Genomic DNA, 26,047 nt, shown 5'->3' on the forward strand with positions numbered 1-26,047 from the left:
TACTCTGCACAGGATTTCTAAATATATCATCTGCTTGAGCAAAGGTCTTCAAGATGGCTAATAAAGACAAGGAAACTGAGGTTCAAAGATACCAAGGGACTCACCGGCAGTCATCTGCCCTGCTGGTGACAAGCACAGATTCAAACCCGTTCTGCCAGGTCCAGGCCTTTTCTGGCTGTGCTTTGCCAGAGTGACCTTGGTCTTATTATTATTTAATGATTAGTTAGTAGACACAATAAAGACCTGTAGGTTTCACATGCACACTGTGAAAACTCGAAATATCAACGCATTAACTCAAATTGTTTCTTACACATTTGTCACTCGCTTATTTCATTCATTCCAAAGGTGATGTGAGTAACCGAATGGACACCAAGAAACCCTTCTGGCGTTGGAGAGCTTGGGAATTACACACAAGCCTTGGCTCCAGAGGTGATCGGTACAGCCCCTACTTGTTCTAGAGTTAAAAGCTGACAAATATTTATTGCAAAACTGCTGTGTGCCAGTTAACATCGTGGGCCCCGACACTGCACTGGAGAAGCCAGCCAGCGCTGTGCGCTTTCAGTGGGCCAGGGGCAGAGGTGCCAGGGGCCGAAAGGCAAGTTTTCCAAACTCCTCGTCATGATGGGAGTCCCTAGTTAGAGGGGATGCTTGGAGTTCTGGGAGTGCTTTGAAAGGCTTTTGGGAAGGAGGCCCTGTGGGAAATGCCTGAAACTCTCTCAAATTGGCTTCATTTCAGACCCCCAAGACCAAGAAAGCATTCAAAGGGGAGTCCTGAAGGAACCATTTATATGGAGATCTTCTCGGGGGGCTGATCAGCAGCTTGGACGCAGTCCACGGCAAACAGGGCTGTTTCTGTTCCAACCAGAAGATTCCTAACTATCTCTGGCTTCTAACCAGTTATAATAGCTAAATACACCCACTTTAAAAAGAAAGAAGGGAAAAAAAGAGAGAGAGAGAATGATAGAGAGAAAAACAAGAGAAGGAGAAAGAGAGAGTGAGAAAGGGGGAGGGAGAGAGAAAAAAGAAGACAGAAAGAAGACAGAGGGAAGGAAGGAAGGAAAAGAAAGAAAGGGGAACAAAAGAGAAAAATCTAGGCAAGAAAGAAAAAAAGGAGATGTATTTTTCCTGTCCTCTTGTGGAGCTGCGGAGCGTTCAGACTGGAGAAGGCCCCCCATCTTCCCATCCGATGTTTGACGTTAGAGGATCCTGATTCTCCCTCGAGAGAAATTGGGAGGAAAACGGGAAAGACAACGAATGGTCTGGGGGGCCCCGTGTTACCAGTCACCATACGCACACCCCCTCCCAGACTGAACTTCCGGGTTTACCTGGGAGCCTGCGATATTCTCCCCTCATCTTCCATCCCTCCCGGAATCTGCAGAGGGAGCAGGGCAGAGCCTGGGAGCGGGACAAATGGGTACACATCCTTGCTCTTCCAAGTGTATTTTCTTTGTGTATAAAATAGGGTCAGATCCTCCTTGTGACGGCCACCCACACCGGTCCCCATAAAACACCAAGAAAGTGCCCTCCAGAGGTACCCTTAGGTAAGGGGATCACACCTTTCCCCGCTTCGCAAAGACTTTGCATGGGGTTTCTTGGGGTACAGGAATGTTCTCAGAAAATAAATTCCCCTTCCAGATCCTCAGCTTCCATGTGTTCTCTCACCCGAAACGGACCGGGGGTCCTGCTGAGCTCAGGGTCAAGCTGAGACCAAGGTGGACAGGGCGCTAAGTCCAAAAGGCTCCTTAAGCATTCAATTTGAGAAGAGAATGGAGAAGAGTTCTGGCAGAAGGACCCCCTTGAAGAAAGGTGAGAAAGCATGGCGATGCCCCGGGGAGACCATGAGATCCCCCTCTGATTTATCTTGGGACAGTAAAAATGTCAGCGTGCCTCTAAGCTAGCCAGTCCTGCGGTCTGGAAGGGCTGGTGGGCCTAATGATTAACTAATTGATAACAAAGAGTCCCTAAGTGCTATCTCCTCATTAGAAGCCTTTGTGATGTTGATGGAACTAAGTAGGAGCTCCCAAAGCATTTAGGCTCCATGGAGACACCTGTTCTTGGGGTTCTCCTGCTGAGCACCTGAGGGGACAGTGGGACCCCAGTGGAGGAGGAAAGCTCCAGGGAACAGGCGACAGTCTATGCCCCCGAATTCGCCGCAGCTTAATGTTGTCTGAGCTTTCCTGCGTGAAGACAGGTGCTCACTCTCTTCCCCCTTCTCTTGTATTGTGTGTAGTTCATTCTGGCCTTGTCCTGAGCAACCCCAAAGCACCAAAGGTGTCTTCTTGTCTAGCGCTGGTGAATTTCCTGCTGACCACGTTGTGTTTCTCTATACACCAAGGCCTCTAGACCAGTGCTGCTCAAACTTGACTTTGCCTTTGGCTCCTGGGGTATTTTGTTCCAATGCTGGTGCCGATTGACTCGATGTAAAATGGAGATCTCCATCCTGCACTGCAAACAAGCTCCCGGGGGATGCCCATGTTGCTGGTCCACAGACCACACTTGGCCTAGAAGGCTGGAATGGCACCTGCTCCCCACCTGCTCATTGTAGCCCAACCTCCTTGGGAGAACACAGTGGAATGCAGGAAGCTCACTAATATATGGGATTTTCTCTGTCCCTCCTGCTTTTTGGAGAGCTGATAACAACCTCCATCACTGGTACAGTAACTTAGCATTTACCGGGTCATTTTGTGTCCTCAGTGCTCTTCCGCCCACCCTACGAAGTAGTTCAAGGAAACTTTATCTCCCCATTTATCAGAGGAGGAACGAGAGGCTCAGGGAGGTCCCCACTTTCCAAGCACCTCTGGTCTGTGTGGCACCGACTCACCTTGTCCATGCCTGTCCTCACCACCAGCTCCCAGCCCACAACTCCGGTGGCCTCTGGCCTGGAGCAGAGGGAAGAAAGGATGGAGAGGGGCTTCCTAGGAAGGGGACACCTTCTCATACCCACTCACGGTCAGGAAGTCGCCACTGCCAGGGTCCACTCTCAAATCATCCTTTCCTCTTGGACCTCGGTACCTCCCTGCAGACTTAAAATAGCCCACAAGGCACTATGGGTGGGAACGTAAGCTGGTGCAACCACTCTGGAGAACAGCGTGAGGTTCCTCAAAATGTTAAAAATAGAGCTACCCTCCAGCAATTGTACTATTAGGTATTTACCCAAAGGAGACAGAAATACAGATTCGAAGGGGCACATGCACCCCGATGTTTATAGCAGCATTATCCACAATAGCCGAACTATGGGAAGAACCCACATGTCCATCAACTGACAAATGGCTAAAGAAGAAGTGGTGCGTCTATATACAAAGGAGTATTTATTACTCAGCCATCAGAAAGAATGTCATCTTGGGGCACCTGGGTGGCTTACAACCACCTGCCTTTGTCTCGGGTCATGAGCTCAGGGTCCTGGATCAATACCCACGTTGGGGTCCCTGCTCGGAGGGGAGTCCATGTCTCCCTTTGCCCCTCCTCCTGCACACACACACACACTCTCTCTCTCTCTCTCAAATAGATAAATAAAAATTTAAAAGAAAAAAAGAACAAAATCTTGCCATTTGCAATCACAGGGCTGCAGCTAGAGTGTATTATGCTAAGCGAAATAGGTCAGTCAGAGAAAGGCAATTGCCATATGATCTCACTCTTATGTGGCGCTGAGGAAAGAAAACAGATGAACATATGGGAAGGGGGCAAAGGAAAAGAAAGAGAGGAAAACAAGCCATAAGTGACTCTTCATGATAGAGAATAAACCGAGGGTTGACGGAGGGAACTGGGCGGGGGACGGGCTAGCAGGGAGATGGGGATGGAGGTGGGCACGTGAGGAGTTGAGCACTGGGTGTTGGATGTAAGTGAGGAACCACTAAATTCTAGTCCAGAAACCAATATCGCACTGTACAGTAACTACCTAAAAGTTAAAAAAAAAAAAAAAGCCTTCAAGCATCTTGTGCCCCCAATGCCAACTCTCCTCTCCTCTTCACACCCACCTTGCAAGAGAAGATTTGCTCTTCTCCTTTTTCGAGTTGAGGAAAGAATAGCCTTAAAGAAGCTAAATGACTTGCTCAAAGTCACCCAGGTCGTGGCGGGGCAGGCCCAGACGTTGGGGTCTGTTTCCGTGGAAATGCGTTGCCATCTCTCCAGCGTCCGTTACTCCTCTGCTCATCCATCCATTCCACCGCATCCCAGGCCTGCTATTCTAGAAACGTCTGTTGTGTTCTGGAAACAACTGCTGAACAGAACTAAACTGAGCTGAACTACACGATGCTTTATGATACGTTACGTTTCGGTGGCTGCTTGCCTCCTGAAGTGACTTGGAAACAGAAACACAGCATCGCATTCTCTAAATAAAGTTGGGACAACGTGCTTCTGAAATTCCTACACTCAGAATATTGTAACTGGAAGTACTGTTGCAGACAGGGAGGCAGACGGATGATGTTTATTTCTGTTTTAAAACTCTCATGCAGGTAAAAGATCCAATCTGAGAGTAGGTATATTTCCCCCCCTTTTTAAAATTTTATTCTTGGGACGCCTGGGTGGCTCAGTTGGTTGAGCAGCTGCCTTCGGCTCAGGTCATGATCCCAGCATCCTGGGATCGAGTCCCACATCGGGCTCCTTGCTCAGCAGGGAACCTGCTTCTCCCTCTGCCTCTGCCTGCCGTTCTGTCTGCCTGTGCTCACTCTCTCCCCCTCTCTCTCTCTGATAAATAAATAAAAATCTTTAAAAAAAAATAAATAAAATAAAATTTTATTCTTAGCAATAATAAATTTCAAGAGTAACAAAAACTATTCTCTCTCTCTTTCCTTGATTCCTTACAAAAAGCCTAGGAAGTAGGTGTTGTTTTGTTCAGAGCTATGGAAAATGGTGCTCGGCAAACTTATGTCCCCGGCCCCCGATCACATCCCTAGTAACAGGGTTTCCATAGCTCCTCCAACTCTGTCTCTCTTCTTTGTTTTTACCTCGGTATCTTCCCAGTAATGATGCAAAGTGGATTTGAAAATGCAATCTAATTGACTCATTTAACACTTTGAAATCACCTACAATATTGAGATCGTTTCCTCCACTTACGGTTTTTTCTTCTCTACCCCACCCCAGCCTCAGACCCCACGCTCGAAACAGATGCGCTGATGGCTAGGTGACAGGGGATGAGCTCGAGCCCAGAGGATTACCATTCCAAGACGCCCCGCACGTTCCGCCCCCGAAGAAAGCATTGTGCTCGGAGGTCCGTCCCCCGCGACACTTTCTTTACCTAGAGCCCGTGTTCCCCTTTCTCGTTAGACCATGTTGCATTGCTTTCGGCCCAAGTCCCTGCAGCCCTTACAGTGAGTGAGAAGGACAGGGACGGAGTCATCAAGGAGGGCGACGTCTCCGAGCACGAACACATTAATATTTCGGAGCTCGTTTCATAAAAAGAACCATCGCGCAAGCAGCTCCCTCGCAGCCTCGTTCGTTCAACTTCAGTACTCGTGCAAAGAATGAAATCCAGCATCTACAGTAAATTTTGCTCTGACTTTTCAAGCGGTGAAAGGAAACAGGCATCATAAAAGCTGTGTTCGTGTCTGGCTCAAATTGTCAGTCATTTCCCTTCTATAGAATTGATCCTCCCTGAATGACTTCCCCTGAGTTCCTGGCATCGAAAGGCAGGAGAGAACTATTGAAGAAGACCCTTCGGTGCAGCCGCGTGCTGGTCTCAAGTGCATGAAGATCTGCCTCCAATAGACCAGCGCTCACTGCCTGGAAAAACACACACACACACACACACACACACACACACACACACACGGCTCGGCTGGGGAAGGGGAGCCGGTGACACTGAGGCAGGGGACCTCATACATATCGGGACTGCCTTATACAACCCAGGGAAAGAGTGGCGGGAGGCAACAGTGTTTCTTTCCCCAATCCTTTTACCCACCACACTTGACACCCTGCAAAGCATCAGCACGGGTAACGTATTTGTTGGCGGGATGGAAGAAGGGAGGGGGGCAGGAAGAAGGAAGGAGCCCCCATCCTGCTCATCGGGATAGGAGGGGGGCAGGCCAAGCAGCGCAGCCACGTGAGCAAACAGGCAGGGGCGTGGAATCGTGGTACAAGGGGCCAGGGGACAAGGAGGGGAAGGGGGGGGCAGCAGGCAGGGAAGGGGGGGGCAGCAGGCGGGGCAGACCCTGGACCAAGGGTCTTCCCACACTCAGAGGAGGAGCTTGGTCTTGATTCTCTAAATGACAGTCTTGGGTCAAAGAACAATTTCTAGGCAAGAGCGAGATATACAGAATTGTGATTGGGAAACAGCATTCTGGCCGCAGAGGGGAGAGGACGGGTCGGTGGGAAGAGGGGTCGCTAAGGGCGGTGGGAAGAAGCCCGTGGTCATGGGGGCAGACGGCGGGGAAGCTGGAGCAGGTGCAGATGGCGGGCGGCGGGTGCTGTAAGGGCAGGAACCCCCAGAGCTTGGTGCTTGCTTGGGTGCTGGGGTGAGAGACGGGGCAGGAGTGGGGGGGGTACACCAAGGCTGACCCCCAGACTTCTCCCATACAGGCGACACGAGGGTGGGGGGAGAAGCAGGTTGAAAATGTCCAGGGAGGAACATGAGAAATAGCTCCTCTCTGTTGCTTTTCTGTTTCCCTTTCATTTAGTTTGGACAAGAGAGGCAACAGGAGTTCAATGACGCCTTTCTCTTTTCAGCGGCATTGGTCATTCACTGAAGGCGACAGGGAGGGAGCAGTGTGGAGGGCGAGGGCGAGGGTATTAGCAAACACGGAGCTAAAGCCTCGCAGGGGTTGTTAAACAGAGAGCCGGGCGCGGGCGGAGCACCTGCCGCGTGTGGGGCGCCCCACGCCTCTGCCACCGGCTCCAGCTCCGGCTGCGCACCCTGCCAACTCTTCCCAAACCAACGGAGCTGGAGAAAAAGAGCAGAGCCTGTGCCCCATGGGCAGTTTGGGGAGTGCGAGGGCTTGCCTCAGACACACTTCCCCTGGCTTCGCCTTTAGAGTTTGTTTTCTTTGCAGGGATTTTTTTTTTTTTAACATTTATTTTTGTGCATGGGTTTTCTTTTGGTTTCAAAACAGCTGCCACCTGCCCCTCCTGTCTCAGTGTGACCGAGGTCCCTACTCTTGCCCCATGGCCCTCCCCTCCCTGCAGCCTCTGCCTTTGGGACTCTGGAAGATCTTGGTCCCTGGGGGCCAGGAACAGGAGCCAGCAAATGCCGTGTGTCCCAGGCTGAGGGTCCACAGAGATCTCCTCGGTGTCCAGGGGGCTCCCCACATCCTTGAAGCCAGGACCCCTTCCCACCACAGCCCCCCTCACAAAGACTGGCTGCTTTCCATCCTTCAAGGTCTTCCTTTTCTGTCCCTGTCTCCATCTCTCTCTCTCTCTGCCTCTCAGTCTCTCTGTCTCTCTCAACCTGTTTCTGTCCTTCTCTCTGTGTGTCTCTCTCAATCTCTGCCACCTGTCTCCCATGTCTCTGTGTCTCTCTTTCAACCTCTCCCTGTCTCTGTGTCTGCATCTCTTGCTCAGTCTCTCTCAATCTCTCTCTCTCTCTCTCTCTCTTTCTCTCCCTCTTTTTCAGATTTCAAAGCAAGCCCTTGAATGACGGACTATTCAGGGCAGGCAGAATGAGGCCTCTCTCGGGCTGGGGCCGCAGTCAAAGCCGCCACACTTCTAAAGGGGCTGCGGGCTGGTCTACCCGTGAGCGGGCGGTGGTGGCGCGGCGGCTGCGACGGGCGGCCCTGCAGCCCGACCGGCCATCTGTATGCAAATCTCTGCAGACCCAGCAAACTTGCATCAGCCTGGCCGGCCGGCGGGCTTCGCACTCAGCAATTATCAGTGCACATCGGGCCTTTGTGCCCGTAGCCCGGCTTTGTGGGTGCCGAGGCTGCCCGGCACCTGCACCTCGGACACGGCAGATGGCGGGACTTGGCAGCAATATGGAAGTTTGCCTGAATGTGGCCGAGCCACAAATGGACATCTTTTCTTTCTTCCCGGGGGTGGGGAGCAGAAGAGAGGGGATTAGTGCTGGATTACCATCCATTCACGCGCTGTGCAAATATTTATTGAGTGCCTACTATGTGCTCTCCCACCCGCAGAGCGAGGAGGACCTCCGCAAAGGCAGGACATGGGGTGGGTGTTATACTAGAAGGAAAAAAAAGACAAAAATCTGGGAAGGGGCTACCAACATTCACAACTGCTCCATATACAGTTGCCAAGGTGGGTTCAGCTCCTGGGGACCCTTCCCCTCCCTGCCCCCCACTGCCCCACCTCCTGCCTGGCCTCACGTGCCCACACTGTGCCAGGGCTACGAGTTCCTTCTACCCGAAACTGCGTGCTGTCTCCAAGCCCAGCTGAGGTTGGCCTCTGCCAAGGACTGGGGGAAGCCAGGAGAGTTCTGTTTCTCTGTCAGTCTGCCCTCAGCGTGGGAAAGGGTAGGGTCCACTGTGCAGACAAGCCATGGTCACCCTGCTGTAGAGTCCCCCACGGTTTCAGACACTTGCTACACACACAAGCTTCAAGATGCTCTCAGCGGCTCTGTGAACGGGTATTTTCTCCCCATGGACACGGGAGGGGGCTGACTTTCGGTGAAGATGGAGATTTGATGGGGGGAGGGGAGCTGGGGGCAGGAGAAGTGGGGAGAGACCAAACTACACCCTGGTCTCCCGGCCCCCAGCATTGAGCTGTGGAGTGCTGGGCAGACCTTTTCTTCAAAGTTAGCTGGTCTCTGCTTAACCTGACCACTGCCTCGCCAGCCTATTTAGAGAAACATTTGCACTGGGCCTAAAAATCCTTATTTGTTTCCAAATAAAGTACTGGCCTGGTACTGTCACTCGGTCCTTGACCCGCTACCCACCCATCTCATACCCCACCCGCCCCTGATTCTCAGCCCATCTCATCCTCTCATGAAATCTGAGCTCCTTGCTTGGTTATACTGGCCACGAACTACTTCCTGTAGGAGCCAAAGGCTTCGGGGCCATACCTGCAAGGCTCTTGCTCTAACATATGAAATGAATTGTGTGACAACATAGATGAAATGCTCTAGGAAAGCTGCTGGGGTTCCTACCTAGTCAATCCATAGGAACAATGAGGAACACTCCTTGCTGGTTAATGAAAACAGAACCACCAAGCAAAACCAATGTCTATGCCAACACCTCCAATGGAGAAAGTCAAGGCTGGGATGAAATGAGAATCAGGGAGGAGGAAGGGTCTGCTGGCGTTTGGATCATCTGCTGAGGGAAGGAAGGATTGGGGACAGGGACAGGACAGGATGCCTGTTGCACATATTCACCAATAATAACGAATGCTCTTGGGATGCCTGGGTGGCTCAGTCGGTTGAGCATCTGCCTTCGGCTCAGGTCATGATCCCAGGGTCCTGGGATCGAGTCCCTCATCAGGCTCCTTGCTCAGCAGGTAGCCTGCTTCTCCCTCTGCCTGCTGCTTCCCCCCCTGCTTGTGCTCGCTCTCTCTCTTTCTCTGACAAATAAATAAATAAAATATTTTTTAAAAAATAACGAATACTACTTTTGCAGTTTGACAGCACACAGCCAAAATGTCCCCTATGATGGACGGTGCTGGGTCTGTCTCCTGCCTCCTGTCATCAGGCTTCAGACCCTTAGGAACTGACCCATCTGCATACCTCCTGAAGGACCCTGAATTCAACCTAACACTCTGGTAATATGCAGAGAGGCCGTCATCAGCAGGATGAGTAATTTTATACAGGGTGAGCAAAAACCCAAAAAGGGAAGAAATTCAGAAGTGCTCAGAGAACAGTGGGTTGACTGATCCAACTAAAACAAGTTAGTGGGGAAAGGAGTACTTCGATGACGTCAGGAACAGGAGGTCACGTGGTGCCCTGACCCTCGAAGTCAAGAGGTAGGACTGGTTCTGGGTGAATGGGAAGCTCCGTGGAGCTACGGGTCCATAATGCGACCCACTCAGGTCTCAGCCAGCTCGGGCTGGAGGGGCTTGAGGGGGCTGGAGCGGTGAAGAGGGGCCGGCGGTGGGGAAGCAAAGGGCGGAGGCCTTTCAAGATAAGTAGATGTTTCTTCCTTGATATAGGATGAGGAGGACTGGAATGGGGCAAAAGGAGAAGAATTTTGTCGCCTGGAGTCAGCGTTTTTATCTGTAAATTTGGGATACTATTACCTACTTGATGGAAGGGCTATAATTAAGCCAGGAATGTATGGGAATGGGTCCGGTACATGGTAGGATCTCAGTATCTGTTTTATGAGTGATGACTCAGTGAAGGATGGAAGAATGGAAGGCAGGGTGGACGGGGGAATGACTAGTAGATGGAGGGATGGACGGAGGGGACAGACGGACAGTTGCTGAATCCTTTCTTCAAGCTCTTGTTCAAGGGCTGCCTCCTCCAAGAAGCCTCCCATGACCTCCATTTTACTAACCCACACCAGCCATGTGACCCCTTTCACCATGCCCCCAACAATAAAATAATTTCGTCCTCCCTGAAGTGGCCATGGAGGACAGGTCCTTAAGCATTAAGGTGGTCTCTTGCTCATTCAATTCTGCTCTAACTTCATCTCACCTCTGGCCGTGTTCTCTTTCAATGATACCACTTGAAAATAGGGTCTGGGCAAACATTTGCCTGTTGGGTCTTTGGTAGGGGAATAAGCTTCTGAATACAGAATTTATAAGATGATTCATTTTGTCCCCGAACCTGACCTACACTCAATGTGGAACCTGGAGAAAACACACTTCCTCCCACAGGGTTCTGTCCCCCACCTGTAAGGTGGGTATCTCCCTCCTACTGGGAGGATGCCTCAGGACCCCTCCCCAGCTCCTCTGGGAGGGGCAGGTGGGGCCCTTACAAAGAAGCCATGGAGGAAGAGTGGGCTCCATGAGTGATCCTCAAGCAAGGTGATCTTGAAAGCCCAAGGTCCTCCTTCCCCTGATCCCTGACGGGACATATAGTAGTCCCATGGGACTTAATTAAGCTTCCATCTTCAGCTAGCAGCCCCACTGCCCTGGCTCCAGGCCCACATGCCGCAGGACTTCAGTATCTCCAAGCAGAGCAGGCCTTCAACATCCGCACTGACGTGAAAGAAACCAGCTCTGAGAGAGGCCACCAGAGTCCTCCTGTCTATGAGAATGTACCATCCTTTGAGACTGGGGGTCCTTTCCCCTTCCCAAGTCCCATGTGAGACTGGTAATTTTACAAAAGATGCAATAGAGAATGGAAATATGCAAGAAGGAATTCTTTTCGACATTCTAGAAGAGTCTTTGAGTTATTGTACGGGTACCATTTTGGGGGTTGGGTTTTAGTCCTACAAACAACACGCGGGAAAAGCCCTGTGACTCCATGTTGGAACTAGGAATGCGGACACAGAAGAGATCCTCAAGTCTGATCTCTCTCCTAGTGCGAGAAGCCCCCCGTGCGTGAACACACACCTTTCCCACCTTCTCGTCTCCCGAATCCTGTCAGCAAGAGGGAAAGATCTTGCCCCACAGGCTCTCGGCAGCTCTGCCGAACAGCTCTGCATACCAAGAAGTTCTTCCTCTGGCCAGGACCCTGCCACTCAGATTAGGCCTCGGCAGAATCCAGACTCCTCACATCTGCCAGGAGGCTTCTGACTCCAGGGAATCTTTTTCTCTTTTGACTTTTCTGACAGTAAAACTCTTTTGACCCCTAACGTGGGTAATGCACCATTAGTGGATTTTCCACGTGCAAATGGACCTTCTCTCCCACCTGAGTCATTGGGGTCGCTGGCGTGAAGACCGTGCACAGGACGATTTCAACAGCAAAGACGGTTTCCTCCTCTCAGCTCTGGAGGCTGAAGGGCTGGGATCAGGGTGTGAGCGTGGACGGGCTCTGGTGTGGACCCTCTTCCTGGCTTGTTCTCGCGGTGGCCTCACACCTTCTTCCTCTGCAGATGGGGGCACCGATCTCCTTCACGAGCGCCGCCCTCCCAACCTAATCACCTCCCGGGGGCCCCACCTCCTGAAACTCTCCTATGGAGATTCCAATCCACTCTCTCCTCTGACCTAGGTTTGGGGGCCCTGCTCTGGGTCTTATTCTTCTGTCTTCCCCACCGTCCTAGTCCGCTGGTCCAGAGGCATGCTTCTTTGTTCTTTGAGCAAACATTTACTGAAATCCTACTTTGGGTCAGACTCTGGGGACACAGGGATGAATAAAGCACCATCACTTCCTTCAAGAAGCTAAATCGAGCCCCGAAGTATTTGTTGATCTGGTTATTTTAACTTGAGGCTCGTTTAGGCTTAAAAGAAAAAAAAAAAAGAACTCGGTAAGGCTGCATTCCACAGGGACACATCGAGCTGCTTGGGACGGTGCCAGAGGGAAATGCAATCCCTCCCTCTCTTCTCGCTGAGTCCCTCTAAACCCACAAAAGGACTTTCCCGACCCCACATGATGGCAGCGCCTGGTGGGTCCGAGGCGGACAAGAGATGAGATGGTATCATGAGGCCCCAAGCTCTGTTTGTCTCTCACCATGAGGCCCATCTGACTTTTCCAGAAGCCCCGGGTCTAGGCACCAGGGGAGCAACTTAGGTTTTCTTAATGGAGTTACACGGACCTGGGTTTTAGATCCATGAGCAAAGCACTTAATCTCTCTGAGCCTCAGTTTCCTGACTTGAAAAGGGGAATAAAGGACTGCCCCCCAAGGATTGTTGTAAGAATTAAGTGAAATAACGTGTGCCCGGGGCAGAACCTAGCATACGTGGTCCAGAGCCGGGAGTCATCACAAGCCTTGTTGGCGGAACCCATGACCAAGGAAGCAACTGATGAGACAGCCGCTGGTCCCAGGAAGACACAGGTGGGCAGCGGGTAAGCGGAGGCATGCAGAGACCCCAAACGTGAGGCAGAAAGACTGTTCTGGCCCTCCTAAAACTCTCAAAGGCCACCTGCTCATCGGGCTGCCCAGAACATTTGGGCACGGCCATTTCCCATCTGGTTCCATTAGCCAGTCCATGCTATCTGCCTCCAACACAGGGGGACCCCAGTTTTCCAAAACACTGACTCTGGTTACAAACAGTTTGTCTACTTAGAGCACTGGGGCGTTCAACAGCCTAGACCAGAAGGGCTCTGGATACTGAGGGGCCGCAAGGCCCAGGCTGCACTGAAACCCAGCCCATCTCTGCTCCGTGTCGCAGAATGGGCTGTGAGCCCCAGAGAGCCTGGCCCGTCACTCGCCATCATTCCCTTCTTTCTGAGAAAGTCCAGAGGGCAGAATCCCAGTGCAAACGCCGGGGAACACACAGAGAAAGAAAGAACGAACTACATTGTGCAATGTGATTCCAGACCAGATGTCGTTTTAGGAAGATTAGAAAACATCATGGAACGTGTGTGTGTGTGTGTGTGTGTGTGTGTGTGTGTGTGTGCGCGCGCGCACGCGCGCGTGGGCATGTTGTGCGTGCATGGATATGAGGAGAAGGAGAGAATGGCCCTGGGAAGTAGAAGACAAGTTCTAGATTCATATCTGCTGGGAACCCATGCGGGACAAGTCAACCAGTTTTTCTAGACCACATCTGAAAATAAAGAGACTGGAAGAAATGGGTTCAGTGCGTCTCCTGTCACAGATGCACAGACTCTAGAGACGCGTGGCTGCTGACTTAGCTCGTCAGTGTGGTCTGTCTAATCTATGTGGCTATAGATGCCCAATCCTCTGTTCCCGCTCCCAGGGTGCGGTCTCTGTGCTTTCTGGCTTGGCTGGGCCATCAGCCTTTTCCAGCATATTCCCTAGAAGCATTGACCGTACCTGTCACACATGGATTTTCAAAGGGAGAAAGAGAAGGAGAGGAAGGAAGAAGGAAGGAAGGGAGGAGGTGGCGGGTGGAGGTAGGGAGAGAAGGAGGGGGAGACGGAGGGGGGAAGGAGGTGACCAAAGCCAAAGACCCAGGTCCTCACATCTGTGATTTTCCTTTGAAGTCGAACAGCACCAAGCGGTCTGGAAAGCGAAGGAAGCCTGCACCTGCCCTCTTGAATCTGGATCCCCTCCTGTGGGAGCCCCGGGACGGGCCGCGCTCCGCAGAGCCCTCACATAGTCTGCCTACAGGCACCAGCTCCTAAGAAGTGCCCTCAGCCCCCATCCTTGGAAAACTGCTCAGGCACCCACGGAGCTCGTGGCTAGGAGACATTCCCAATCAGAACGGCGGGAAAAATTCCACGGGGAAGCAACGCCAAAGCCACTGGATCCGCTTCCCAGCAGGACTCGGGCTGTATCGTTCTGGATGATAAGATCTGCAAGTTGGAGAAAATTCTAGCCAAAGCAATGTGGTGACTCCCTAAACAATCCTCTGTAGAGGACCAGCCTCTTTCCCAGCACCTTCTCGCTGACGGGCCCCTCAGCTCCGGGGGCTACGCTTCTGTGCCCGCCCTGCCCCATCCCTTCTCAGCCCGCAGACACACAGCAGGGCTCTCTTCTGAATGACACCCATTCACGGCCCCCAACATTGTGATGAGACGCCCCCTCCCCCGCCCCGGGCTGGCCCCCTCCGGTTAACTGACCCTCATTCCCTGAACGTTCCCTCCCCGGACTTCCAGGGCTGTCCTCGTATCAATTTCCCGGCCCCTTTCTGGACTCCAGGGGAAGAATGTGGAACACGTTTCCCCTTGCCCAGGGTCTTCTAACGTCTCTCTTTCTGCATTTCGTCCTGGGACGTCAGGCACACACCAGACCCTCTTTTCAGAAAAGAAACTACCGGCAGGTTCACGTTCTGAATCCGGCTTCACCACGCATTGATTCAGGGTACGTACCAAGCCTCGGCGCAAGCTGTCACTGCTATTGAGTATCTGTGAAAGTTATATTAGGATAATATATTCAAGTGCTAATGATTATCCATATTATTCCTATACTTAAGACATAGGCACTCAGAAACTGTCACAATAAGCGGGGGGCTGAGCCATTTTCTGTTCCTAATTAATCTATTACCTACTCTCTCCCCATCTCCATCTTTCGCCGCCACGTCCAAGATACGCGGATGTGTGCCGAGTCGTCTTTCATTAATTCATGGCACTTTGAGGCACAGTTCTAGAGTCTCTCTTCCAGGTGTAATTTACTGTAATCACCTCGGAAAATGAAAGCCATTTTCCTGAAGCCAGGGAGTAGGCAGACACTCATTTGCATCCCACATCGCAAGCCCTAAATTACTCTCCGGTTCCCCAGAGGTCAAGGGGAAGCCGCAGTTGTCATCTTCGAGCCCCTCTCGTGCACGGCTCTCTCGGCACCGCGGCGGCGGCGGCTGTCCCTGCAGAAGGAGCATTTGATCCCTGCTTTCCTCCCCGGGGCCCGGGGTTATTGACACCATCCAGGGGTGGACCACAGTCTGGAAAATAAAACTCAACCCCATAGATCCTGAGCGTGTCCTGTCACCGAGATGGGCCATAGAAGGACAAAAGGAGCAAAAATCTGGGGCCGGAAAATGAGTCGGCACCCTGGGCCGCTCAGCCTGGGGAAGAGGATGTTCAGGAGCGTGGCACAAGGTGCCTTTGCATGCCTGAGGACTGTCATATGGAGGAAGGATTAATTTACTCCGTGTGGTCTCCAGGGGAAGAACAAGAAGTGAGTGGAAGGGCCGGAGAAGAGATTTCGGCTCTGTGCAGTACAGGCTTTGCAGAGTGGGGGGATGCACACGGAGCTCCCCTAGCCCTTGCTGAATCGTTAGCATGGGTCAAGGTGTTCCGCTGGGCACCAGCAGTATTATTTCCCTTAATCCTTACAAGAACTCAGTAAGGCGAACAGGATTATAAACCTTTCTTAGCTCACGGGGCTGGGCCCGGTGCACGGGAGGAAGGAGGGGCCCGACTGGAATCCAGACCTGCCGGACTCCACAGCTGTGTTAGGAAGAGCCCATGTCAGCAAGTCCCATGACCCTGCCAGGGGCCAAGGGCAAGACAGTCGGGGCCACCCAGATGAGGGCATCCGGAAGGGTTAGGTGGGAGAACCCGCCACTTCCAGGGGCACTTCCTGTCCCAGGAAATCACCACTCGGACACCACCAAGCGCCAACCACCAGCGAGAAAGTGCATGGGGCCTTTCTTCTTCTATCGAAATCGTAAGAATCGCAGCTCCGTGTGAGGCGTTTGCGTCCGCGCTATTCTGAGGAATTCTGCAGACATTTAGTAACATTGCTCCCAGTCTCTAAATCCTCATCCAATCCCCACGGGTAGTTGAAAGAAACACACTTAGCTCAGAGACCTAGTGGTCTGGCAAGGTCATATGGCCCGGCACTGGCAGAACGGTGCTAGAGGCACCGGACGTAGAATGTCTCCCCCTGAGCAGAGCTAACGTTTACACCATGAGAGGTGGAGTAGTGTTTTAAGAGGTGGGACTGTGGAGCAAGACCTGTGTTCTAACCTCAGCTCTGCCTCTCCTTGCCGTGGGGCCTTTGGGAAGTTGCTTAACCTCTCTGTGCTTCAGTTTCCTCTAGTGAAACAGAGAGAATTGGAAGAATGAACAGAGTTAAAGCATTCAGATCTTGCCTGAGACCTAGTAAGTGCAATACGAGTGTTAGTTATCACTAAACTGCTTGGAAGGTTTTCTGCACCTGTGCTGGAGATGAGAGTCCCAGGCCACAGCCCCGCTGGTATCCGATCCTCTGTAGACTGGGAGCAAATCCCTCCACAACTTTGTGCCTCATAACGCTCGTCCGCTGGAACTCCCTGGAGCCTGACCATCCATCCAACATACACACTCTCGCAAGCAGCTGGCAGACGGCAGACGGGGGCTGGGGACCGGAGGCGGCCATCCCTGGTCCGAGCTGACCTGCTCGCTCACCGAAACATACAGATGACTGGGGCCCGGCCAGCACAGGGGCCCCTACCGGTATGTACACATGCAAAGCCTCACCTCCCTGGCAGCAAGCAGGGAGAGCACACTGGCCACCCCGTCAAGGTGACACATTGTCCCAGCAGAAATAATCTGATGAGTTAAAAAACAGACAGTGTTCCTTAAAAATACTAGGGAAGCACGGAACATCGATCCGTCTACTTTGGTTCAGGCGCGAATGTTCCTTGCCCTTGAGTGAGACCAAGGACGAGAATCAGGAAGAAGGCTCACACCCAGAAGCATAACTCTTTCCCTGGCAGCTTGTCCATGTCCTCTCACGGAATCCTTGGGAGGATGAGGGTTCCAAAGAGCTGACCACCCCCGTGGCTCTCCCCAGGTCGCAGGAATGATGGACGGAGGAACCAGAGATTGAATCTTAGATCTATTCAGCTTCACATTCCACTCCCGTCTCACCGGAAAGGCCTGGGACTGACCCACTCCCCCCCCCCCCAACCACTCAGGTATCTCTAACTTTTAAACAAAGGTCCCGCTCTTGGCCACCAAAGGCTGTCCTTTGTTCATAATGAGTTTCTAATCCCACAAAGACCTGCACGTGCTTTCCCAGGGGCCGCTGGTGAGCCAGGAGAGCAGAGGAGCCCAGGCCAGAGCCCCCATGGAGGGGCCCCACTGCAGGAGGGGGCTGCGGTCCATCAGGGCTGGAGCTGGGGAGGGGAGAGGTCTCGGCTCAGTTCCACGTCCTGGTGTCCTGGTGGCTTCTGCCACTCTCCAACTGCTGGCTGGGTCCACAGCAGCGAACAGCTGGGCAGCTGTGCTGAGAAAGGCACCGCCCCTATTTCCATCCTGGGCATAAAGTAAGGCCTAGACCTTAATCCAGCGCTCCGCAGAAACCAATCATTTCTCCTCATTACCAAGCGAAGAAATGCCTCTCAGGGCTCCTATTCCTCCTTACAAACAAAATAAAACAAATCCTTCCTATGGATTTCATTTACCATTTAATGCAACATAATGATTTCCAATTGAAACCATATTTGTATTTGTATTGACTTATTAATAGCACATCCATTTTCCACGCAATAAAGCCTGAACGCGAACTGATGACTTTGACCGAAATGCATTAGGTAGCATTAAAGATTAAATAAACACTGTTTCTATGAATAATGTTTCATGTCCTCTATTTGCCAGCCCTATTGAAAATTGATCTCTGGGTATTTCAAGCTGGGGTTCCAAGGAGTGCATTTTGAACATATTATGAATAATGACTACGCATTACGACGTGGAATGGTTTCCAGGCGATCCCCAGAGCTTGTTACAAGTTGACTCTATTCTGGTTAATTCGCACAAATCGTTCTATTGTTGATGGCGAAAGCGAAGCGCCATGAGGACCAAACCAAAACACGAGCCTGATTCCAAAAAGTGACTTAGGAACGGATTAAGAGGAAAACGACAACCGAATCCATTTCCCTCGCTACGGGCTCAGTACTCATGGTTGTCCACGGCCATGGTCACTTTAGTAATCAATGGTCTTTGCTGTTACCCCTCGCATTTTGACAGAACAAGTTCTACACCATTGCTCAGAAATGAGCTCCCTTCTGGCTCTGGCTCTGGAGAAGGTATGGCCTTGTGTGGCCGGGCCTGGGTGGCTCCTCTCCGGGTTTCAACCCTCTGTACCCAGAAAAGGAGAAAGTTGGGTCTGGCGACTCAAGCATCCCAAAAGCTATGGCATTTCCTGCGTCTGAGATTTTAATGCCCATCCATTCCACGACGGCAAAAACAGTGTTCTCTGGGACTTTGCGTTCCCAGGGCCGGGCTCAGGATCTGACACCCCAGAGAAATCTGCAGAAAAGGAGGCCAGATTTTCAGAAATTTGGGCCAAGCTTGGAAGTCGGATTTTCCTGGTAGACATGCCTTCAAGAGACCGATACTACCAATTACTGAAGTCATATAACTCCGAGCTACTGTGCATCCGCTAGGGGCAGGCAGGAGGCTGGGTGTGTCATACACCTGACCTCTGATTGTCTCAATAGCCACCAAAGAAGTGATCCTCCTCATACACACGGGGTGATTTCCTTCCTTCGTCAGAATGACATTATCCCCAAGATTATCATCAGATGTCTCAGTGGTTTTGCTTGACTCTCATTTTGGTCTGACTGTGAAGCTGTTAGGCAGGAAGGTTTCTATACCCATTTTACAGATGTGAAAGTGAGGCCCGGAAGAGGGAAATGACTTATTGCTCCCTCCTCAGCCCCTCTGTTTCTTTCTTTCCTGTCCTTCCTTCCTTGCCCTCAGGGTCTCTGCCCTCCCTCCCTCCTATAGTTGCCAGGGACGCTGTGTACCCATCCCCAACCCCTCCTGTCTTTCCTCCTGCTTCTGTGACAGTGAGGGGGGAATCTTCAGAAGCTCCCTGGTTAATAGGGAAGACAGACCTTAAAACCTTTCATTCCCAAACAGTGTGCTAAGCGGCAGCCCGAGGTCTGCATGGGGAGGTTGGTGGGGAGGGGTGTTTGAGCTAGGAGACGGAGAAGACATCCCTGGAGGCTGCCTCGAAAGCCCACTCCTGAGCTGAGCGAGTCAGGAGAAAAGCACGGGAAGGTCATTTGGGGTCACGGGAATAGCGTAAGACCGGGCAGGCAGGGAGGGCAAAGCACTGGCCCACAGGGAGGAAGCACAGGCCAGAGCACGGAGGCCCAAACGGCCAGTCCAAGAAGTGCAGGGGGTGATTTCAGCCTCAGAGAGCCACAAGAGTTCTCAGCTGGGAAGTGACACGGTGGACGGACAGGCAGCCTTAAGACCTTTCCACCAAGGTCTTAAGCCAATGGGCAGGTGTGGAAGGCATCTGTCTTCAAATCTCAGTATGGTGCACCTAGAAAGGCCTTCAGCCTTGAGCTAGCCGAACCCCTCAACTTTAGAGAAGGGGAAACTGAGGCATGGGGGGGTATGGTCCTTCCCGGAGCCCTCCGCAGGTGGCCGCCCCCTCCCAATGGTCAGCGTTTTCCATAACAAGATTGTCCCACCGCTTGCCGTCAGCAATTCCATGTGCTTCTGTGCCTTCTCCAGCAGGGGCCCCAGGGCAACGAGGGTGTGTTCTGACTCCCACAGCACGGCCAGTGTGGTACAGAACACCTGTCCCATGCCGGGGGTGCCCTGAAGCACAGACAATCGGCCGCTTGTCAGTTACAGTTGCGCACAGACAACTGTATCGGTGTCCCTCGTGCCATATGGCCGGGGAAGCGTGCAGCCTGGAGCCTGGCCGCGGGAGAGCCCAGCTCTTCACCTGTCCCCTCCGTCTCAGGACGGCTCTGGGGTTGGAATGCCCCTGGAGAAGCCTCCGCCAAACCCGTCCTCGCTCTGATAATTGCAGCTGCCACTTGGAGGTCCCCGCAAGGGGCTCGGGGTTTCCCACCTGAAGTTGGCAGGACTGTCTCCACTTTAGGTTGCAAAAAAACAACATACACACACAGAGCGATGTGTTCGAGGGTCCCACGGCGGGTGGGTGTCCGCGCTCCGATTCAAACAGGGGTGAGGCTAATCCCCCAGCAGAGACCGAGGCTGAGGCTGTGTCTCTCTCCCGGACGCCGCTGACTCCGAGGCCGGGCTTCCTCCCAAGCCACCCCGATCTTGGTTCACCCTGCAGCCCTGGGCATGAACTGCCCAGCAGACACGGCAGGGGCTGAGCGAGAATCCAGCAGCCGCAGACGGATCCCCCCCCACCCCGCAACTGGCACATGTAGAAATAACGACCGTCTGCCGTTCATCGAGCGAGTCCCGTGGGGCAGACGCCAGGCCGTCTCACAGAGGATTGTAGTCTCATTTCCATCCCAACCTGGGGCCGTCATGATTGCGCTCCCCGCTTTCTAGATCATCAAGGTGCCCGGGAATGTTGGAGTCCCGGGTCCACAGTCGCAGAGCTCTGCGGTGAGAAAGCGCTCATTCAAAACGATGGCCTTTGCCTTTTCCCTGCAGGACAAGGAGAAGGAGCGAGACAGAAGGCACGGCACCTAAGCCACGGGAAGGCCTGGGGGGTAGGGTCGTTCCCTTAAGAAAGAGGGTGGCATCCAGTCTCCCCGCTTAGGGGCGTTGGAGCGGGGTCCAAGGCTTCAGTGGACAGACATGGCCCCCGAGTCAGGGGATGTGGCAAGATGGGGACGAGCGACCCGTGAGGACCGGGCTGGGGGCAGGACAGCAAGACCGAGGGCCACTGCAGTGGGGGAGGGCGGAGGTGGGGCAGCCAGGGACACACACACGTGCCCGGCCCGTGCTCACTGCTTCGCACACACCGTCTAGGGCCATCCTCCCCAGGCAGCCCAAGAAGCACCTTCCGTTCAGCGTTTCCCAGATGAAGAACGGAGCCCTACGGGGGTTGAGTAACATACCCAGGTCACCCAGAGCCAAACCACAGGCCCCTTCTGTCATCTCCTTCTGTCTCCCGAGATGTGGTGTCGTAAGAAATAATGAGTCCTTGAGACCAAAGATCCTCAAGATCCTGCATTTTGTCCTAAGTCGCTTTGAATCTTCCGAGGGCCCAGTGCAGGCCGGGGCACGCTGGACGCCCTCGGGACAGGCCGCTGACCATGTTCTGGGTCCCATCATGGCCTCCTCCTTCTGCTGGCAAGGCCCGAGAAGCATCCATTTACCACATGGGCACAGAGGATGGGGGTCGACAGCTTTCTCAGGGGGGTCAACAGGTCTTTACCTTTAAGTCACAGGCATGGTGTCCAAGGCAAGACAGCAGGGTCCATGGGGCTGGGCGTCAGAAGACGTGAACTCCGACCCTTGCTCTACATGCCCAGCCACCAGGCCTCATGCCCGTCACTTCCCATCTCTGCTTCTCAGCTTTTCCAACCAGAGACTGGGGTTTCAGGAAAGAGGATGTTAGGGAAATGGCATCCACACATCGATAGGGCTGCGGTGACATGGTGACACAGCATTCAGCTGGGGTGATGGCCACAGAGGGGACCCTTGAGAATCCTGAGGGAACCACCGGGGCCTACAGTGGAGAGTCCCTCCCTGGCCTGCTGAAGAAGCCCAGGCTGAAACCGGATCACGAAGCAGGGACGGGGGTCCCAACCACACACCCAGCACTGGCTCTCTAAGGCCTTTCCTGTGCCTCTAGCCCATACCAACCCCCTTCCCACCCAGGCTCTTCCCCCTTTCATCCCTCTGGCCTGTGGCCTCCACAGAAAACCTTAGGTGCCATCCCAACACAGGGACCCCAAAGCCCCAGACCGTCTTTTCCCAGTAGAAGATGCCAGAAACCCTCACGGGGTCAGGAGCCCCTGCCCAGCCCTGAGATCACCGTCCACCCTGTGAGGGTGAGGGGGACCCTATGCTCCCTGTCTGGGGTCCCGGCTCACTTCCTTCAGCATATCCGTCTCTCCTCTGCGCCATTGTCTCCTCATTTGTAAACTAAGGCTCAGACTATTTCTAAGTCCCTTTCCGGTTCACAAACTCTTGTTGCTACGAGCACGAAGCTGGGAGAACCTGCTGGAATCGGTTGTTGGTATAAAAGGTTTTTCAGAATGTGGCTCAACCGGTAGTGTGAGTGCATTGGGAGGCTCGCTAGCCTCCAAGGACAGAAGAGTCCTTGGTGAACTTTCCTGGAAGGATCCCTGCCGAAGTCTTCCTGCGCCACCAGAATCGGGCCAACAGGAATCTCCCCACCCCCACCCACAGCTCCTTGACCAAACATCGTCTCTTCAGGATTTCAAGTTGAAGTACATACCTGATGAGAAGGAGGGAAAAAAATGATTTCTTGTACATACTTGTTTTTAATTTTTTTTTTTAAAAATCCCATTTTCTTCCTTTTGTGTTTCAAGGGAAAGTCTTTGCAAGGCATAAGATTTTTTTTTTTCCAAAAGATTTTACTTCAAGGTTAGTTAAACAGCATTTTCCCATAAATAAGCATGAAAGCTGTATCCCCTGGGCTGATCTCTTTCAGTTCATACACTGACTACAATAACTACCAATTCTACACATGAGGTACTCGGTTTGAATAAGAACAGCTAAAATATATGAAAACCAGTGCTTTAAAACGCACACACACACACACACACACACACACACACACACACAGCACTGGGTAAGCTCAGCCCCGAATACTTACAGGATTTTGAAACGATTTTCGACATTTCTTGATTTCACACATCTCTGTTTAAATTGTGGGCTGTTGTCAAGCTGTGTCACCCTGTTGCTCACTTTGTTGGTATGTCAAAGTGCAAATTATTTGTTTTAATTTAATCTTTTTCTGCTGAAAGTGTTACAGTTATGACTCTGGCCTTCCAGTCACAACGGAGATGAATTATGAGTTCCAGAAAAGAGATTCTGACAATCTGAGAGACGGAAGGGCTTTTAAAGAGCATGTCCGCCTACACAGACGAGGAAACTGAGGCCCAACCCGAGAGGTCAACGGCTTGTCTAAGGTGTCCAGCCAAAGACCAGAGGGCTCTGAATCCTACCCTCCAGGAGCGTGTGATTTGTCCTATAGAACTTTCTCAGAACTTTAGTCAAAAATACCAAAACGTCCATGACCCTTATCTCCTGGGGCCATTTGCTCCAAGTCCTTACAAAGTTTTCTTCCTTAAGGAGATGTTCAGGGCCTTTTTCCAACTGTCTTTACCTTGTGTTTTCTTTTCTTTTTTTTTTTTTTTTTTTAAAGATTTTATTTATTTATTTGACAGAGAGAGATCACAAGCAGGCAGAGAGGCAGGCAGAGAGAGAGAGAGGAGGAAGCAGGCTCCCTGCTGAGCAGAGAGCCTGATGCGGGGCTCGATCCCAGGACTCTGGATTCATGACCTGAGCCGAAGGCAGCAGCTTAACCACTGAGCCACCCAGGCGCCCCTACCTCGTGTTTTCTCACACTATCAGTTGTCTTGGACTGAACTCCCCAATGTCGAGAGCCAGAAACACCACCCCTTCGGACCCTGGACTCGTCCAAGTGTGGGGCTCTGATTTGGTGGTGGGCCCCTGTCAGGGAGCAGAAGTCCAGCCCCTTGGTAAAGGACATCTGGTCTTCCATGCATTTCCACGTATCAGCCTCCTCCATGACCATTCTCCAAGCAGTCAGTCCCAACCGCAAGAAACAGAACAAGACCCAGGGCGGTTGTCCCTTTTTGTAAGACACCTTCCCTGATGCTCTCTCCTCCAACACCCTGAGCAAGCGCCCCTCTGTGAACACGAAGGGCCGTAATGCCCTTCTGTGAAAGGCACAGGGAAAGGAGCAAGATGGGAGTGAGACTTCTAGGTGCTGGAGATGGGGATAATGAAGCCAGAGGCCACGCGGAGACACGGGGTGGAATTCGGTTTGGCGGCCGGCCAGGCTGCGGCCTGGCATGGCGGAGGCATCGGGGGGAGAGGCAGACGGGAGGCAGATTATGAGCAGCCTTGCCAGCCCTGTCAAGTTTGGATGATATCCCAGGAGCAATGGGGAGCTATTGAAGGATATTAAGTAACAAGAGACATAATCAGATTTGGGTCTTTTAAAAATTTATTTAGCTTTAAGTTGCCGAAGTAATGTGTGTGTATATGTGCGTGTCTGTTGTAACAAGTGAAACGATATAAAAATAAATGAGGAAAAGCCAGCTTTTGTCGCTGACTGACTCTCCCTCTGTTCTTCCCCCAACCCTAGAACCATGGCTTTCTCTTTCACTTCAGCATTTAACACACACACACACACACACACACACACACACACACAGGGTTGGTCGACGTACAACTGGGAAACAACCACATTATGCTCGTTATTTAGGTCAACTTAGTACCTAACACACATCGATGTCATTCCACAACACTACACACAGGCCTGAATCTCTGTCTCTCCTGCCTCTGTCTCTCCTGTCTCTGTCTCTCTCCATGCATCTCCGTGTTTGTGGACATAGACATAGTTATACGTATGATTTCACATAAGTGCGGGTCATACAAAGATGTCGAGTTGCTATTATTTTTCATTCCTCCTCCTCCTCCTCCTCCTCCTCCCCCTCCCCCTCCCCCTCCCCCTTCTTCTTCTTCTTCTTCTTCTAGTTTATTGTGTTTTTGAGCCACATGCATTTTAGGATTCTCCCCCTAGAGATTACATGAAAACTGGGGGCAGGAAAATGTGGGGGCTTGATGGCAGAAGCCTGCCCTTGGTTCCAAGGAAAGGATGGGTTGGTTGTGGGATGGAGTCACGTAGGGCATGCTGTTGAGTTCTCCAACAGAGACTGGTTCTGTGGACATAGGTTAGAAGGGACACCCCCAAATCCTGTAAGGCAGGATGACTGGGGAAAGAGAAATGTGTTTTTTGGTTGACTAGAGCTGAGTTCTCTGCTCCACAGCTGGGTCGCCCTGTGCAGCTCAGGGAAACTGAACCTCGCCTTCCTATCTACAAACCTGGGGGATGGCTCCCGCCACATAGGGTCTCGGTGAGGAGTAAATGCAAGGCTCATGTGGCGGTTGCACAGAGTAGATCTCCACCGGGGGGAATGGTAACACATAAGCCATCCTGCCCAGCCTGAAGTAGCCTGCTCCTACCCCCTTATCAGGGCTGCCCGTGGTGTGGCCCCCAGCCCCTCCCCGCCGAGAGGACCGACCCCAGGTGTGGTGGGGCCGGCCTCCCAGGACTGCAAGAGTCACGCAGGAACCTGGAAATCTCCCAAAGTCATGTTCCCTGTTTGTCTGCTGAGGCCTGAGATCCTTTTCCTCAGGACACAGGCGACCCCTGGGCCCACGCCCAGATCAGATTCAGTGCACAAAGTCCTAAAAAAGAGGGCACACTTGTCTCAGAGTGCCTTAGCCCACACGCCAGGGATGGAGGCCAGAGTTTTCCTTCATGGGTGGGGGGGGGGGTGCAGAATGTGTGGCTTAAGAGGCTGAAGGAACAGGTCCAAGTTCAACACCGGCAGGGGACAGAATGCTCCCAGGAAGCAAGCTGAACCCTGTGGAGACAGAGTGGTCTTGCGAAGTCTGGGTCCTCCTTGGCTTAGGTCTGGATTTCTAGTCCCTAACCCAGGACAGGTACTTAACAGGCGCTTGTTGAGGCAAAGCAGCAATGGAAGAGATTTCTCAGGGCGCCTGGGTGGCTCAGTTGGTTGGGCATCTGCCCTCAGCTCGTGTCATGATCCTGGGGTCCTGGGATGGAGTTCCACATCAGGCTCCCTGCTTGACGGCAAGCCTGTATCTCCCTCTCCCTCTGCCTACCGCTCTGCCTACTTGTGCTCTCTACCTCTCTGTCAGATAAATAAATAAAATCTTTTTTTAAAAAGAGAGAATTTTCAGATTTGCATTCACCAGAAATTGCTAAAAAAGAAATAATGGTGAGAGATCAAGCAGTGTGACCCCCATGGGAGGAAACAT

This window comes from Mustela erminea, chromosome 7 (assembly GCF_009829155.1).
Source record: "Mustela erminea isolate mMusErm1 chromosome 7, mMusErm1.Pri, whole genome shotgun sequence".
In the NCBI taxonomy this organism is placed as follows: Eukaryota; Metazoa; Chordata; class Mammalia; order Carnivora; family Mustelidae; genus Mustela; species Mustela erminea.